The sequence below is a fragment of the Meriones unguiculatus genome, chromosome 11 (genome assembly GCF_030254825.1).
Source record: "Meriones unguiculatus strain TT.TT164.6M chromosome 11, Bangor_MerUng_6.1, whole genome shotgun sequence".
Lineage (NCBI taxonomy): Eukaryota > Metazoa > Chordata > Mammalia > Rodentia > Muridae > Meriones > Meriones unguiculatus.
The window spans coordinates 71710154-71716153 of record NC_083359.1 but is presented as its reverse complement, the minus strand read 5'-3'; positions in this window follow the sequence as shown (position 1 = coordinate 71716153).

Genomic DNA, 6000 nt, shown 5'->3' with positions numbered 1-6000 from the left:
TTAAAACATCTCCCTGGTCCCTAAAATGCTTTCTTAGGTCCTTACAACTTAAGCGTCTGTGTCCTTAGGCCTTATGTAAGCTTTACAGATTTCTTTCTCTCCAATTATTTACCCTGAAACACAGGTAACACTGCTGGGAGCAGTCACTGTCATTTAATTAAAGGAATAGTTTAAAAGTTACTTTGGGGTATATACTCACTTTTAGGTGGATATTAGACATATAATATACGATAAACATACTAAAATCTGTGCATCTAAAGAAGCTAAGCAAGAAAGAGGACCCTGGGTAAGATGATCAATCCTCACTCAGAATGACAAATGGGATGGACATTGGAAGAGGGAGAAAACAGGAAATAGGACAGGAACCTACCATAAGGGCCTCTGAAAGACTCTACCCAGCAGTGTATCAAAGCAGATGCTGAGACTCATAACCCAACTTTGAGCAGAGTGCAGGGAATCTTATGAAAGAAGGAGGAAATAGTAAGACCTGGAGAGGTTAGGAGTTCCACAAGAAGAGCAACAGAACCAAAAAAATCTGGTCACAGGGGTCTTTTCTGAGACTGATACTCCAACCAAGAACCATTCATGGAGATAACCTAGAACCCCTGCTTAGATGTAGCCAAGGGCAGCTCAGTGTCCAGGCCCTAGTAAGGGGAACAGGACTATTTCTGGCATGAACTCAATGGCTGGCTCTTTGAACTCCCCACCCCTCAAGGGAGAAGCAGCCCTGCTAGGCCACAGAGGAGGACTTTGCAGCCAGGTCTGAAAATACCTGAAAAGCTAGGGTAAGATGAAAGGGGAGGAGGTCCTCCCCTCTCTGTGGACTTGGAAAGGGGTAGGGAGAAGATGAAGGAAGGAGGGTGGGATTGGGAGGGAATGAGGGAGCAGGGTATAGCCTAGCTAAGCCAGGAGAGGCTTGGTAGCAGGACTTTTGGTGGAGCCTGAAAGCAGAGAGCCGAAGGTGGAGGTCCTGAAGGCCAGAGAGCCGGAAAGTTGGAAGTGACACAGGCTGTTCAGTAGGTTGTCACCCAGTGTTATGTAGTGCGATAGAACAGGGGTCAGAGCACAGCCTGGCTAAGCCAGGAGAGACGTGGTGCCTGGTACCAGAACTTCGTAAAAGCCAGGGGGATCTCATCCTCAGGAAAGGATTGAGGAACAGAATCGGGAAAGACGCAAGGGCCTAGAGGAGCAGCTCCAGAGTGGGTACTGTTGTGTGATATAATAAGAAATACTATGATATGAGACTTGTGTTTCAGTTCCTGGGGTACCCTCCCATTTGGAACAGCTGAGAATGCTGTATGGTGAGCAGCAGCTGGGGGCTCCCAGGGACTACCATGACTTGGGCCTGATCAGAAAAAAGACCAGTGCATTGGTCACTGGTTCTCAACCGGTGGGTCACAACCCCTTTACCGTCATCGGAGACAGTGGCAAAACACAGATATTTATATTATGGATCAGTACAGTAGCAAAATTACAGTTATAAAGTGGCAACGAAAATAATTTTCTGGTTGGGGGTCGCCACACACGGCGTGGTAGCGATAGGAAGGTTGAGAACCACTGGTCTAGATAGAGGTTTGGGACTCTCAGTCTCATCTCTCAGCCACTGAGAAGCAAAGAAGGGTCGACGCTTGGGTTGATCAGCGATAGCCAAAAATATCATTAATCAGTATAGTGAAACCTCCTTAAATCCCTAAAAGAGTAGGGCTTGTAAACCTTTAGATTGCCGGAAACCCCTACTTCACAGAGTTAGAATCCTCTCAAATTTCTCCTGTGCTTGTCTTATTTGGCTGTGCAAGGCATCGAGATAGCGGCCAACCAGAGAGAGGTACCTGCCTTACTCTCCTCGATAGAGGGCCAAATCAAAGAAAGACAACAAGCAAACAATACTCAGCTAACCAATAAGCATCATTAGCTCAACTTGAGCACACTGTCTGAGGCAGCCAGCCATACCTCAGTGGGCACAAACGCTGAGCACAAAAGGGGTGAAAGAAAAGGGAAGACCCAACAACTGAAAGAACAGAATTGCCCAGTGTCCTTCTGCAGACTCATTTACCTTACGTGTGCAAAGCTGAGCTACGGTACTGTAGAGTTCTCAGTGCTTCTAATTATGTCTCCAGGTCAACAGCAAGAAAACTGCTTCTGTGTTTCCTGGTTGTGAAGGCACAAAATAGCTGCATGTGCATTCCTGAAACCCAGCACACGGCAGGTATAGGCAGGAATTACTGGGAATTCAGGGTCATCCTTATCTACATAGGGAGTCTGAGGCAAGCCTCCATTCCTGTTGGTGCTGTTCCCCTTCAGTGCTGGAGAATCCACTCTGCTTTTGGTTTGTAACAACAAAATAACACACACACACACACACACACACACACGCGCGCACACACACACACTTATATACATCTAGGAAAGACTGTCATCTAAAAGCGCCATGAAATAAGTATACTTTCATAGCTAAAATACACAGTTGTTGTTGGCTTGGAACTTTTCACATACCAAATTAGTCAGAATCCTGGGAAGCTGATCTTGTTTCATGGTACTGTGTTAGAGTAAAAACATTCCGCCCCAAATTTTCAAGTAAACTTTTGTATTCGTCCATAGTTAACATTTTGTTCATTCTTCCACTGAACAGGGAGCTGATAGCAGGTGTACAGCCCTGGCCAGGCAGAACCTGGGGAGGTCCCTCTTCATCGTCCTGAATGCTGGGCTTACAAAAACAAACCTGCGTGAGCCAGGCAGTGCTGGTGCACGCCTTTAATCCCAGAGTTTAGGAGGCAGAGGCAGGCGGTTCTCTGTGATTTGGAGGCCAGCCTGGTCTACAAAATGAGACAACTATGGCTACACAGAGAAGCTCTATCTCAAGGAAAAAAAAACCAAAAAAACAAGCAACCAACCAAACAAATATACTGCCATGCCAAGCTCCTTTTATGATCTTCAAAGTTTAACTAGAGAACACTACATATAATCTACATATTTATGAATATTTACAATTAGTATTATGAAAGTTATATTCTTTTATGCAAATAGATATCATGAATTCATAAATGTCTTATGTATAAGAAAACAAAAGAGTTATCAGGCACGGTGGCACATGCCTTTAATCCTAGCACTCAGGAGTCAGAAAGGGGCAATCTCTCCAAGTTTGAGGGTATTCTGATCTATATAATGAGTTCCAGGACAGTCAGGGCTATCATATACTCTGTCTCTAAACAAAACAAAACAAAAAACAAAACAAGTATTGACAGCAGTAGTTCCCATTTATAATTTCAACACTTGGGAGGCTGAAGAGGAGGATTTCCAGTTCCAGGCCATCATGGGCTACTGTATGACTCTCTCTCTTCTTTCTTTCTCTATCTCTCTGTATGTGAGAGAGAGAGGTTTTAGCTCAAGTAATTCAGTGACTATAGAACATAGCTAGAGCACACACATACACTTGAGCTTACTACTGGTCTCAGGAAAGCAGACAAATTACGTATATATATATCTATATTATGTGTAGACAAAGTATGTGTACTATCTCACAATGCAGAGAAAAGGGGATTTTTGTAGCCCTGGATATCCCAGAACTTACAGAGATCTGCCTGCTTCTGCTTTCTGTCAAAGTCCAGCTTTGACGTGGACAGGGGAAGACAGAGGCGATGCAGGCAGCGTCTGCTGGATAAGTTACTCTGTAGACTTTTCTGGGGGTTTATGACTTAATTACGTACGCTAGCAAAATACTTTTGGGCCTTTTACTCAAGGATAAGCAGCAGAGCAACTGCATGAGCTCAGAGGCTTATTAACTCTTCATGAGCCAGCGAGAGAGTGAGAGAAGGAGAATCGTGCATTCCCACACATTTTATAGTGTTAGTTATACATACATGCAACCAGACATGCAGATATGTACACGTTTATACACACACTCAAGGGGGCACCTGTCATACATGCACATCATTGATATACACAGATATTTACACATTAGTACATATGTACATATTTACACAGATGTACAATCAGCCAGTCATACATATAAGCATACACACATCAAACGAACCAATCAACTAACAACAACTTTATTTCCATCCTGGGTGTTATACCTTCTGAGACAAAGGTTTTGTATGTAAGAAACATTACCTCATTCAAGAATAGATACAATTGTTACAATAAAAGTGAGTTATAGCAGAACTATTGATTGTAAGTTCTTTCATTAGAACCATATCTAACTAGATGCTTTGTTTATTGTATGTTTAAAGAAGTGGTTTTATCTATATGCTCATTATGAGTTCAAAATAGAAGTTTTATCTTTTCCTTATGTCACATGTGCATTATGTCAAAGAATAGGTTTTTATGTCGAGGTTTTTCTAAGGTGTCTGTCTTATATAGCTAACCTTTTATTTTTATTTTATTTTATTTTTGTTTCTATATTACTTGAATCAATTCAAGAATCATTATCAGGAATTATAAAATCATCTGTAGGAAATCTTCCCAACAGAGACAGTGTCACCTATGGAGGGATAATATTATGCTATAGGAAGTGAGAGTCTATTCATGCTCAACGGCATTAAGCCAGGCATATGAGACAGGTAGAGGAAGGCAGTATAGCATTAATAAGCAGCCTCGGGGCAAAATCCCTTGGGGCTTTGCCCAAACCAGAGATAGACCCATTCATCAGTTGTGCAAACACCAGTGGGCTGCCTCCAGAAGGCTCACGTGCTTGATTTTTGCTAGTCCAATATACAAATACTCCCGTCTAAGCGCTAAGATTTAAGGCATGCATCAGCATCTGCTGAAAAAAAGGAATTTTAAGATGCCTATCGGTTTACCTAGAAAAAAAATCATTCCAAAAAAAAAGATATTTTAAAAACATATTCATTTTATCTTGTTCATACATTTTCTGGAAAAAACAAAATTTTTTCAGACAATTCAAGACACGGGGTGTCTGATTCTAGCCCTGACGTTAGAATACTCCCACGCTTGAGCTTCCCCTCACAAATGCCAAGGAATCACAGTGACTCACATGACTGTATTTAGAACACCGTGTGACAGCAATGCCATGAAAGGCATTTGAAATGATGCTACCTTCTTCCCTAAGCTATCTTCTTTGGCCCAGCCAAGTGCAGGTCTTTCTTGTGGTAAAAGAACAGTAAGAGGGGGGATCCACGATGGCAGCGCCAGGAGGACACTGTTTCTGAGTAACAGGACAGTAGGGTCTGCAGAACAGTAAGAAAGAGTAAAGGGCTCTGGAGCTAGACAGCCCAGGTGCGCTGTGTGTTGTGTACCAAGGATTTCCGGTGAGGAAAGCAGAGTCCGTCTACTTTCAGTCTCTCTCCCCAGAATGATCAAATACCTGATCTCCCTGTGTGTTCTCATCACTTCTTCTCTCTGGGTGTTTGGTGAAAGGCGGAGGGCTTGGAGGAGAGCAAAGTGTAGGGACAGGGACTGAACCAAGCAGTTCTTTCTCCAGTCAGTTACCCCTTGGATGCCCCATCTCCAAATAATCACGACACAGATCACAATGTACACATGGATTTTAGTAGGACGTAAGCATCCCGACTATATAATGACAACACTCCAAACCTTATAAAATAAAAACAAAGGAAGACAGACGATAGCTCCATTTGGTAGGACAGGCCTGTGATGTCAGTGCTTGGATGGTAGAGACGGGGAGGCCAAGATTCCATTGTTGTATAACGAGGCGGCGGGCAGGCATCATGGCTCAAATGCCAAGGTATTAAACCCCCCCCCCCAGGAATTACACTCCATGAAACAGATCTGGTATAAAGAAAGTCTATTGTGGGAACAGGGTGGAGGGTGCTGGGGAAGGGATAGAGACAGTGAGTGAGCCATGAGGGCAGAGAGGGAAAGGGGGAAAGAAATAGCAGGAAGAGAGAGAAGCTGGGACAGAGGGAAGAGAGGGGTGGGGTGGGGAGGGCAGTCCTTCTAGCCCCCCCCCCACCGCTCACCTGGTGCACCTGAGGCTGCCAGGTACACCAGGTGAGGATGTAAGCAATTACCAGGACCCTG